Below are 12984 nucleotides of genomic sequence, written 5' to 3'. Positions count from 1 at the left end.
GTATCTTACTGATGCTCGCCTATGGGGCAGAAATGTGGAGGCTAACGAAAAGGGTTCAGCAGATGTTACGGACAATGCAGCAAGCCATGGAAAGAAAAATGATAGGTGTAACGATAAGAGACCGGAAGCGGGTAGAGTGGGTGAGGGAACAAACTTGGGTTAATGACATCCTAGTCGAAATCAAGAGGAAGAAATGGGCTTGGGCAGGGCATGTAATGCGAAGGCAAGATAACCGCTGGTCCTTAAGGGTAACGGAGTGGATTCCAAAAGAAGGCAAGCGTAGCAGAGGGCGGCAGAAGGTTAGGTGGGCGGATGAGATTAAGAAGTTTGCAGGCATAGGGTGGGTGCAGCTCGCAAAGGACAGGGTTAATTTTAGAGACATGGGAGATGTCTTTGCCCTGCAGTGAGTGTAGTCAGGCTCAACATTCTTAGACTGTCCAAGAAGGTTGGTCAGGCTCATCGTTTTGGGCCAGGCTGCTGATGATGATATTTCTTTGTGTAGGGATTGGTGAGTGAAGAAATATGTTCCACAGCTAGAAAGCATTTTCTTTTTTTTATTCTTGTTTGTAGGTTAAAATCGAAAATGTGGGATGTGAGTACTTCATGGACATTACGTGTGAAGCTTTACCTGTACTCAGTGTTGTAGGCGTTACCGAAAAAAAAGTAACTAAATACGTTACTCGTTACGCTAAGAAAAAAGGAACGCATTACCGTTACCGAAAAAAAAGTACCGCACGTTACTTTGCCGTTACCTCATGGCCATTAATTTTAATTAGTGCGTATTCGCCTTATAAACTCATGATAACAATTCCATACAGCTCATATTTCACATAAAACTGCTAGCTCAAAGGACGATTTTACGCGAAATCCTGATTTAACGAGAATACTTTGCACAAATGTGCAGGAGTTTAACAATGCTATAGTGGCATAAAGTTGTCTGTAGATTTACAAGTGATAGATTCTAACTCTGTGACACATATGGTGAAGCCATTTTCTGAATGTGACATTAAACACAAAATGACGCTACATCATCAATTCTAACTTCATAAAAAAAACACCGCTGAACTCTCAATAAATTTCAGGTAACTCTGAAAAATATGATGTTCCAAAATGCTCGGCATGCTTCCACCATAGAGATTTGTGTGTGTGAGTGGTTCGGGAAGGGGAGGTAGGTGAAAGCAAGTGTGTGAATGCGTGTTTGTGCATGTGTTTCGTGCTTTATTCTGTCTTTTTTTTTAGTTGGGTGCGTCGTCAACAGCAGGTGTTTTCTGGCATGCATGCGAGCTGCAACAAAGGTCGTCGAGAGCATCTGTTTGTTTATTTGCAACATCAATTTAGGTGCTCTACGCTTTCTTTTTCTATAAAAAGGGGGCAGAGTCGGGGACAACTGGAACAAAAGTAACTAGTAACGTGACACCTCACGTTACCAAAAAATGTTAACGAAAGTATGTTACCCGTTACAGTTCCCAAATGGTATCGAGTACGTTACTAAGTTACCGAAAAAAGGAACGCGTTACCGGTAGCGCAGTTACTTGTAACGCGTTACCGCCAACACTGCCTGTACTCAACAAAAATAACCGATATCCTAGGCTGTGAGCCTCGTTGACTTTTGCATCATAAACTCTACTAGATAAGACCATATTGATTCGTACTGTGCTCTGGGAATGCAAAGCATTTCAGAGATGACCGAATACTATATGAGATATAAGCTCTAACATTAAGTGGATTTCGGTCGGAAACCACTTGAGTGCAGCTCCTAAAAGAATTTTCATATAGGAAAATTAAAGGTCATGGCCTTTAATTTTCCTATATGAAAATCTTGCTTTATATGTATAAAGTCTTGCTTTATATGTATAGGACAAGACTGTTTTGAAGCATGAATATTTGAGAAAGCTAGCTGCTTTCCTCTTTTTGCCGGGCTTAGCTGACGACATGGATGCCGCCAATTCTACGCAGCTGATAGGCCTTGTGAAAAGCTTATGCAACGGCATATAAACATTCAGAAACCGTTTTTCGAACAGTTATGTCTGGTACTGTATGTAGCGCTCTATGCTCCATAAGAACTAGCCCGCAGTTCAGTGCCTTAATGATGAACCTTATTTGTGTGGCCTAGCTGTCGTACGTAAGCAGTGCCATAAAGCCTGCTGTGTTCCATCTCGTAAAATGTTAGAAAACGGACGAAATTGGTGCGATGTAGCTTGCTGCTAGACACGAGAGACCTATTCCTCTTTGTTGTTGTTTCCTCAGAAGCGATGTACGACCTAACCATACGTTTTCTTTTTCTTTTTTTGCAGGCCACTTGTGCACCTTCCAACTTGTGCTTTATACTATATAGGAAGGCAATAATTTATTCATGGAGATTAAGGTGAAAGGATGCCGTTTCGCTGATAAGCGCGTCTGTGTTTTTTTCATTAAACTCGTTTTGCGCGCGATTGACGATTTCTTTTTTGTTGCGACGTTTTGCAGTGTTGGCGCGCAGTGATTGGCGTTCGCGTCACGGCTGGCCCCAGCTGGCGCCGATCTGCAGCCAATCCTGCTCTTAGCCGAGTTGAGCCGAGGCCGATCCATTGAGCGTAGCCGGCAATCTCGCCGGCATCGCACACGCAGCATCCTAGCGGACGCGACGGTGGCTGTGTACACCTCCGTAGCTTTAGCGGAACGCAGTTCACGATGGTGCGCGGCCTTGTAGCTGTGCTTTTATGCGCCAGCTTGGTTTTAGGAGAAGAGGCGGTACATGAGAAACCGGAGGACACTGTGATCACCCACGCTCGCGTCGAGGTACGGACCTGTTTTCTTTTCGGAAGCTGTGGCGGCTTTTTGTGCGCTCGTGTTTTGCGAAGCTGCCATAAAAAAAACTGCCTACGTGTAACCCTCTTCCGTTTCAGAGCTGCGGTGGATGACGACTGAATGCCTATCCCGAAGTGAGAGCGTTTGTCTACGAAGACATTCCTCAGTAGTATCCTTTTTGTGCGTTCGGATTTAGCTCGCAAAACAGTTGCGTGTTCATATACCTTCTTCCTTTTGTCATAATTTTTTTTTGCCGACATTAAATTGATGAAAGGATCCTTGACGCCCACCACCAGTCACAACGCGGAGTTTAAAAGGGTCCCCGGACACCCACCCGAGATCCTTTTCTTAAATGCAAACGGCGAAGAAGTCGAGGTACGTATATCTCCGTTTTGCCTGTAGACCACAGAGCGAATACCCCAAAAATAAAGCGCAAAATAATTTTGATATGTTCTCTATTCGTTGCGCATACCATTCCATGAAGCGTCGTTCTGTTACGTCGGCCTTAAAGTTGCTTGGAATTTACGAAAACATCGGAAGTTTCTCTCAAAGCAGTTTTTACTTTCTTCTTTGAAAGAGAGGGAGGGAGGGCTGCTGCTTGAAAAACAAAATTGCACGTGGACTAAGTAAAGTTTTCTAGCCCCGAGAGTGAGCAATATAAATTTTCTTTGTTTCACATTTATATGGTTCTTAATGGTTGAGTCAGCTTGTTCCCGAAAGGTGAGCGGGTCAGCAAAAAAGGACCCTTACCTCAGATTGCTGCTAGTTTGGCAATCAAAACCATTTAGTGACTTTTGAAAAGTACTAAGAGAAAACATGCAGTCCATATATGCACAGAAAATGCCACATAGCTGGAAAGCTGCACTAGTGGTGCTGATCGTGTAAACCTTGCTACTGCTGTGAACCTGAGGCGGGCTTGACTGCAAAATATTTTCATTTCCAGCGCCTGAACATGGAGAAAATGACCCGTGAGAAGTGCAACCAGATGATGCTCGACCGTGGGTTCCACAAGAAGGAAAAGGAGCCAGAAAAGGAAGAGTCCGAGGAGGAGCTTGGAATCAAGGGAGAACTTTAGGCACAACTGGAGTGCAGAGCTCAACATGCGCATTCCACATTTCTGCCTGCTGTGCAGCTGTTCAGTATGAGGCCCAGTTGTCAGTCATGCCGTCGAGACAGGAAGCGAGGTTGTGTGCGCAGCTGCGCATGCAGGAAATGCTGCGAAAATGAAAAAAAATAAAATGCAGCCTAATTTGGTGTAGTCGAAAGCCAGCTTAGTTGAAGCCAGTGCTCATGTTTCCCTTTGGCATTCTTAAATTCAGTGTAATATGATTATTCTTTTTAGCCTTGCTAGAAAGTGCAAAGTTTTTCAATTTTCCGATTCTTCAGTTATTCCCGCAGTGGGGACTTAATCATTGTGTAACAATGTGACGCAAACTGCACTATATGCTGTGCACCTTGATGTGTTGCCAGATCTAGTTGAAGCTGTTCCTTAATTTGTTGGGTGGTCAGGTGCACGGGAGCCAAGATAACTTCCATTCCCGACAAACCCACCAACAAGACTTTTCGAGTGTTACTCAAATTAGAAAATTCACTTCACAAGTTCAGAGTATGTTTTATGTAAGTGGATGACTGTGAATCATACTGTAATACGGCTGTACTGCAGGCTATTTGTGTTCCTGCTTGTTGAGATTTTTGTAGAGTTTTTACGCTCCAAAATGTTTGCAGCTCCAATCTTTTATACATGGGCCACTATATGCCAGCTCTTGAGCTTCTTTGCAGTCACTAATCGGGTAGCCTAAATGAAGTTGCTGCTGGAAATTTTCAAAATCGGCCGTGATGGATGTCATGCATCTGGTTTTTGGTTGTACTGGAGCTCTGACTGGTGTTGGTGATGTACATAAATAAAAGATTTGGAATAACCTTTCTTGTGCATGAAATTTTTTTTCAATCAAAGATAAAATCAGCTTATTTCAAAGAATAACAGATTTTCACTTGAAATGCGGGCCAAGAATAATGATTTAGGATCTTTTATTTGTTTGAAGCATTGCTATAGGAGCTTTGTAGGGATCATTTGTGTGAAACATGCCACTATCTGTTGTACATGACTGCAGTCTGCAATGACGAAGCAGTTGCTTCCCATTACTGGTACACTTCATGAAATAAGTTTCTGAAATTCAAGAAAAACGGTCAAATCGAATTCTTGGATGTGACAAACAGTATGAATGTTTGGCTGTTTTCCCACAGAATGGACAGAATTGGCTTCATCAACTAAACGTCTGGCCATCCTCTTATGAACCGCTCAGTGTTTCTTAGTCAAGAATTATCTAGAACAAAGCGGTATTGAATTAAAGTATTCAAGAAATATCTGCGTAGCAGCGCTAATGAACCCAGAGTTTAACCTCTCACAAGCACACAGACGGACGGATAGGTGTATAGTGCTCCTGTTTTATGGCATTTTTTGCAGAATTGCGTGTTAGCCGACAAGGTGCAAGCTTGGGCATGTTGGTATGTCATTATCGTTGCAGCGCAAAAGACTAGGGCGACACGAGTACACAGACACATGGTACAGAGACAGCGCTGTGTCTGTGTACTCGTCGCTGTAATGATAATGTGTGTTAGCAGCCTTTTTTTTTTTTGTTACTGCCGCCGCGGTGGCTTGGTGGTTATGATGTTTGGCTGCTGACCTCAAAGACGCGGGCTCAATCATGGCCGCGGCGATAGAATTTCTATGGAGGCGAAATTCTATAGGCGTGTGTACTGTGCGATTTCAGTGCATGTTAAAGAACCCTAGGTGGTCGAAATTTTCGGAGGCCTTCACTACGCCGTCCCTCATAGCCCGAGTCGCTTTGGGACTTCAAACCCCATAAGCCATCAACTATTTTTGTTACTGAGGTACGTAAATCGTTTCCTCTCGAATAACATTGACAGATGGATAGGCTGTTTAGAAAAGGGAGAATGCACGCAAAGAGCTTACCTAATTCCTTTGCCTCATTCATACACACGATGCTTGCTCACCTTTTTGACTCTGTTAGCGTGCTTTTGTTGACAGCACCCAACTTCGAAAATGCTCCTTCAACATTAGGACTGGAGATGTTACAAGGAGGTTGGGACAAAACAAGGTAGTCGCACGCATGCAGTTTCAGAAACAATTCGGCGACGACCACAGCACTGTCATTATATGGTGGCAAGTTTCTGCCTCTGGCTATAGCTTTTTCAGGCTGGAGTTGTTCGTAACTACGGGTCAGAAGGTCTGATGGTAGTGCATGAAAATCTCTTGCAGCTCTTTCTTGACAATTTGGACGTTTATCTAGAGATAACCTGTGAACTCGAAGTCATTGTTTTGCTAGATGTTCTTAAACAACTTGTTTGATGATATTTAAGAAAGATATACAGAAGCTGTGACCTGGAACCCTAGGTCCTCATCTACCATATTCATTTGACTGGCCACGCTTCAGCGGCCTTCTGCAGTTCCCGATTCCACTTCTTCAGCAGGGCAATAAGCTTCACATCAAGGACAGGACACAACTCATATAGGAGGTCCTTGCTCCGACTGAAGGGTCTGCACAAATTCTCGTATAGAAAGTCCATCCCTGAAGTTTCTGCAAATATTATAGATTAGACCAGTGCTTTGAGCTTTCGGCTCCTCTCTCTGACAGTGTCGGTGCTCTTGAGAAACAGCGAAATTCGGCACTAATGCTTCACAACATCGGTGACAGGATAGAAAATAATCTTCAGGGGCTCACTGTGGAGATGGGTTTTTTGTTGTTAAGACCTAATAAATGATAGGTGTTTAACTTATCACCGCTTATTCTGGTAGCTTTTCATCAGGGCCGACGTGATCAGTTACTCTCTGCTGCGACATTTACTGCTTTGCCCATGAGCTTGGTCAAATTCAAGGTTTCTTCGCTGTAGATTTAAAAATGTGGTGCCACGCATCGACCGGTAAAATTGGTACTAATGACAAAAACTTCCCTTGAATCGAGTGTGCTGCCTGTGCTTAGGTGCTCAGTTGTGCCCACTGCGCTCTTCAAAAGAGGAAACAGCATTGCAGCAATATTCTAGTTGACAAGGGTTTGAAATACCAATGGTACAGTTCTGAGTATCTCCTCACTGTTTCTGCTCTTTGAAAGGAGGTAAAAGTAATACTGTGAAATAAAGGAGTATTGTTTCTCGGTGAAAAATGGCTGTCGGTCAGCCTCAACATGACCAGAAACTGGTGGGTTTCAGTTTTATCAGAATCCATGATTTTTTTACCGGCGTATGTTTATCGGCGTTTTTCGGTTAAAACCATAAATTACTCTGCCTACTCATGGAAGGTTACCCTCGCTTGTGGTTGGATGAGGACGTTTTGAGCCTGCGTTAAATGTTTTTATTTTTTTCATTTTCGTGAAGGCTGAAACTCCCAAGCCCGCAGTGCAACGCTCTCACCACCTTTATCGGCCTATCCTTTCTCCCCATCCCTACTGCCTCTGTATCTTCTGCGCTGTCCCTACGCAGCTCTGGTGCAAAGTTGGCGCGGTCGACACGGCACTTCCCCCCACCCTCCTTTTCTCAGTTTCTGTAAACAAAATCACTCGCACACACTTTTCCCGCGGCGCAGACGCTGCAGCAGGTTCATGTGGTGTTTTGGTGGACATTGAGCCGGATCTCAGTACCCGGGTTCGAACCCGGCGGCGTTTCGCTGGAGGCAAGACTCAATTAAAAGGCGCCCGTGTGCTTTGTGATGTCGGTACACGTTAAAGATCGCCAGGTGCCCGATCTCTGAAGCCCTTCACTATGGCTCCTCTTCCTCTATTTCGCTCTCACCTAGCTCCCTCCATCCCCTCACTGCAGTATGGTAGCAGTGTCCTCCAAGAAGTGAGATGATATAGTTCATGTTGCATATTGAAGCGAAAAGCTTCACTACGCTAGTCAACACCACGCTTCGCGCGAGCCGGCGTATGTCGGAGCACGAGTGACGTCACGCACGGCGTAGGAGGCCGCCGCCGACTCCGTCGCCTGACCATTCGCCGCTGCCGCGCGTGACTCACGCGCGGCGTAGACTGCGGTGTGCTATGCGTCATCGTTTGACGTTCGCCGCAATTTCTCTCTCTCGCTCCCTAGTCACTACTTCGCATGCGCCACTAGATGCACCCAGCCACTGGTGTGGCGCAGCGCCGTGCCTTTCCTCAAATAATAATAATTGATTTTTGGGGGAAAGGAAATTGCGCAGTATCTGGCTCATATATCGTTGGACACCTGAACCTCCCCGTAAGGGAAGGGATAAATGAGGGAGTGAAAGAAGAAAGAGGTGCCGTAGTGGAGGACTCCGGAATAATTTCGACCACCTGGGGATCTTTAACGTGCACCGACATCGCACAGCACACGGGCGCCTTAGCGTTTTGCCTCCACAAAAACGCAGCCGCCGCGGTCGGGTTCGAACCTGGGAACTCCGGATCAGTAGCCGAGCGCCCTAATCATTGAGCCACCGCGGCAGGTTTCCTCAAAAATCCTGGGTCTAGCAAGTGGCGAAGAAGTTGCCACTAGCTATACCCCGGACAAACTAGGACGGCAGCACAAGGGCAGCTGAAAAGATTAGTTCACAAATACCAGGGCACGGCTGAAGACCTAATAGAAGAACTGAGGAAAAGATACCTCAACACAGACAAAGGGGGCTCTTCTCTAGCATACCAAGGACCGACCAGATCTAGAATGCAGAGCTATAGATAGGGACATCTCGATAGCGGAGGTATGGAGAGCAATGAGTCAACTAAGAACCATTTCGGCGGCGGGGGCAGATTCCAACAAAATGTTGTGGAATCTAGATCTAGTATTCATTACGGCACTCAGACTTCCTAAACGAGATATGGAAACAATTAAGGCAGTCTACCTTCAGAATGGAAACATGCTAAGGTAGTCGTTATACCCAAACCCGGCAAGAAACTTGAAGTGGGAAACCTCAGGCCGATATCGCTAACGTCGTGCCTGGGGAAGCTGATGGAACATGTAATACTAAACAGACTCCAGGAGTACGCAGAGGAAAAAAGTATTTTCCGAAACCATGCTAGGATTTAGGAGCAAGTTGTCCACGCAGGACGTAATGCTCGAGCTCAAAACAGACATCATAGAGCCACCCAAAAAAAGGGGGCACAAAAACTATACTGGGCCTCGATCTATATAAAGCCTTTGACAACGTCAAACATGACGTCATGCTAACTAATCTGGCGGAAATTGCCCCTGGTAATTGAGAGAACCTATATGAATACGTTAGGGACTTCCTAACCGAAAGAACAGCAGAAATAAATTTAGGAGACATTAAGTCGGAAACCTCTAAGCTAGGAGACAATTAAGGACACCCCGCATGGCTCAGTGCTGTCCCCTTTCTTATTCAACTTAGCGTTGAAGAACCTACCACCGCTATTGAAAACTGTGAAAGCAATAAAACGCGCTATATGCGGACGATATCACAACATGGACGCACACAGGCAATGATGGTGAAATAGAAGAAAATCTACAACAACTGGCTATCGACATTGTCGAGGAATACACGGAATGGGCAGGGTTAAAATGCTCGCCAAGCAAATCCGAACTTCAGGTGATCCGGGGGGCTAGCAAACGCGATACCAACGCAGGAGACTTCTGGTAGAGTCAATGAGACACCGGTAGCCAGAGTGGGCAAAATCAGGGTCTTGGGACTGATAGTCCAGGACAATAGAAAGAACACAGAGACAATAAACAGGCTTAAGTCGACAATTAACATGACAACCAGGCTGATAAGGCGGATAGCCAACACAAGACGAGGAGTCAGAGAAAGATCTGTGCCGAATGGTTCAGGCTTTTGTTATAAGCAGAATAACATATATATATGCCATCCCCTATCTCAAGCTAGGGCTGGCAGAAAAGAACAAAAAAGAGGGGATAGTGAGACACATGTAGGCATATAAAGCAGCCCTGGGACTACCCCACTGCACCCCTACGGAAAGACTTCTTAAACCTGGGATCTACACCATCGCGGAACTGTGCGAGGCACATCTAATCACACAATTAAGACGGCTCGCCACTACACGGGATGTAAAGATCCTGGTCAACCTATAGGCGTGATAGAATCCCGGAAAAAAAAAACGCGCAGGCAAAACTACCGACTGAAGTGAGAAACTCACTCACTATCAAACCGGTTCCAAAAAACATGAACCCTGCTTTTCACGAAGGCAGGAGGCGAGCAAAGGCCCTTGAAGCCAAGTTAGAAGGCTTAGAATACACGCGGCGGAATACGAGTCGCTAAAAAAAATTTCGCGAGGGGTATGATCTCCAAGGAGACGTACAGAACGAATCCTAAGGCATAAAGACTGGAACCAAAGATAGGTGGAACTAATATGGGTGCCGGCACACTCGGGGAACAGGGGAAACGAGTTGGCTCACAGTATATAGCTCGAGGTTATGTCAGCCGAGCAGTGAGCCAGGTTGAGTCTCCCAATTTCACGAGAGATACATTCATATCCTTTCACGACTACACTAATCACTTTAAACTGGAAAGGAGGATATATCCGCCACCAGACAAGAAGCTCGACAAAAGGCAGGAGGTAACGTGGCGTCGGCTCCAGACGCGAGCCTTCTTTAGCCCGTCAAAACTAGCTCACATGTACCCAACACAATACAATCCAACTTGCAAAGAATGCGGCGAGATAGCCGGATACGATCATATTCTATGGGGCTGCAAAAAGGCGCCGCCACCGGCGGACCTATACCCTTCTATAGAGCGGTGGGAGGCTATACTGGCCAGCCCAGACTCGTTGACACAAGTCCGGGCCACTGAGTGGGCTCACAAGATAGCCGATAACCACGGGCTCGAGGCCATCTAGTATAGCGCCCACATAGGGCTCAATGCTGACAATAAATGTTTACCAATAAAAAAAAAATCCTCAAAAATCCAACTTCCAGTTTTCTCTTTCTTCTTTAATCTCCCTCCCTCCTTTACCCCTTCCTTTACGGCGCAGTTCGATGTCAACTGAGATATGTGAGACTGTTACTGTGCCATTTCCTTTCCTCAAAAACCAAATAAGTGAGCCGACAGCGTTCATATAGAGTTCATTGGCGTTGACAACTTTGCAAAGGCCGTTCATTTTCACGAAAGGAAAGGCGCACAACCAGCTTTGTGGGTCAGTGGAGACCTCAATCTCGCTTTCGCTTTGTATATCTTTGATTAGCTTAGCTAATCCACATTAATTTTCTTTTTTTTTTTGCACCACGCGCACTGCATTCGATCGGGCCCTGCTGGCCGCTTTTCGTTCGGCCATTCTGCGGTGGGAACCGAGTCGATAGTACGTAAACCCAGCGCTTGCCGCCACTCACGATCGCATGGCGCACAGCTGAGTGCGCGACGTGCAACTGGAGTAGCCGCTCGGTCGCACCGCAATTTTTTTTTTTTACAAAAGAAAAGGTGCATGCAGTAACACTCTTCTCGGCAGGCATGTCCGCGCCTTGAAGGAAGGAGTGAAAGAGGAGACACTGTACGTATTTTGGAGGGCTCCAGATTAACTTCAACCGTCTGGTGTTACTTCATATGTGCAGTGACGTCGTACACGGGTGTCTTGTATGTACTCCACCCGCCGTCTTCGAGCTCAGCAGCTGAGCGAGACTGAGCCGCCGCGAAAGGTCCCTGGCGGGTCCGCAGAACAACAGTTGAAAACCTGAAAATTAAAACAGTTGCAGCCATGGTTGCAGCCGTGCAGAGAATGCGCGGCCCTTCTCTCTCCGGCCCTACGGGTTCCGCCGTATGCTAGCACCACTGCCACCATATGCACACACAGACGTACACCTATGTAGTACATGCGAGCACCGCGCATGTGCCATAACCATAGACAGCTTTCTCGCCACATGCACTTTTGTTGCGCCTTCCTCTTTTTCTCCCGAGACCACAACCGCGACCATATTAATCCATAAACGTACGTGCTATGTCACCGCACGTAAACTGTCTTCATTCCAACTAGTTAGCAGCAGTTCCCAATTTTCACCAGGTGAAATTAATCCACGATTCTCCACCATGGCACCCTTTCTCTCACTCCCCTCCCTTAATTACACGGTTGAGATATCTACCGATGTTACTGCGCCTTTCCTAAAAAAAAAAAAACAAATCGAGTTGAGTCACTAACGGCCGTCACTGTAAAGCTACCATGGGGCTAGCCGGCAGGGCACCCTAGCTCGGAGCAGATCTGACGTATCTGGGCAGATATTATTCCGAGAGGTAAAAAAAAAAACAGCGTGGTCGTTGAGACGATACAGTGAGGAAGAGAAAAATTTGGAGGACACTTAATTAAGCTTAGCGTGTTACAGCGTTGCCAAGGAATGCACGGAACGCCATCGCCCATTCTGGGCGACGTTCTGCCTGTCTCACATATCTCGGTGGACACCTGAACCGGGCCGTAAGGGAATGAAATTAAAATTGGTTTTAAGGAAAGGAAATGGCGCCTGTCTCGCTGGACACCCGTGTCACGCCATAAGGGAAGGAAAATCCCTTCCCTTACTGCGTGGTTCAGGTGTCCACGTCGAGATGCGCCATTTTTCGCTCACGGCCAACGCCGCCGACGACACCGCGGCTTTTCTGCGACACGAGCTCCTTAACGCTGTCGCTTTAAATCTACAGATGAAGTTTCCTGGCTCAGTGCAAGGGTACGTTTCTACTACTGACCGGGCCTGTCATGCAGTTGCTGCGTTGCTCTTTTGGGCATTATACTTTCTTGTTCCAACAATTCCAATGATCCATTTCCACACATCTGACATCCTTACATTCTCCTTTATAAATTGGTTTTTTGGAGAAAGGAAATGGCGCAGTATCTCATACATCTGTGGACACCGGGTGCCTAAGGGAAGGGATAAAGGAGGGAGTGAAAGGAGAAAGGAAGAAAGCAGTGCCCTAGTGGAGGGCTCCGGTGGTCATCTTCGTATCGCACAGCACACTTTATATAGGTCACCTTTCAAGCCAATCCTTTGGCAAGATTGCATCTTTAGTCTAAATGCATCTCATAGGCAACCCACTCTGTGCACTAGAGCTACAGATCCAGCAACAAAGCTGCCTTCTAAATAGAACTCAGCGGGGCTTCATTTTGAGTCGCCTTTGCTGCCAGGAGCACGTGTATATTATGCAATGATAGGCTATTTGTATACCGTAAGCTGCACGATTGAATCTCACTGGTTTATTGCTGCGTGTTCATACCTCAGTTT

General features: G+C 46.1%; 1 pseudogene across 1 annotated transcript; it reads left to right on the top strand.

The window, feature by feature from the left end:
• The first annotated feature begins 2554 nt into the window (after positions 1 to 2554).
• On the top strand, positions 2555 to 4026 carry LOC144121508 (selenoprotein M-like; annotated as a pseudogene). Its single transcript, XR_013312626.1, has 4 exons — positions 2555 to 2778; positions 2886 to 2956; positions 3084 to 3162; positions 3731 to 4026. The product of XR_013312626.1 is annotated as a selenoprotein M-like (transcript).
• The last annotated feature ends 8958 nt before the right edge of the window (positions 4027 to 12984 follow it).

The sequence above is a fragment of the Amblyomma americanum genome, chromosome 2 (assembly GCF_052857255.1).
Source record: "Amblyomma americanum isolate KBUSLIRL-KWMA chromosome 2, ASM5285725v1, whole genome shotgun sequence".
Classification (NCBI taxonomy): domain Eukaryota; kingdom Metazoa; phylum Arthropoda; class Arachnida; order Ixodida; family Ixodidae; genus Amblyomma; species Amblyomma americanum.
Note: the sequence above shows the minus strand (reverse complement) of the source record. Positions and strands in the feature narration are given on the sequence as shown.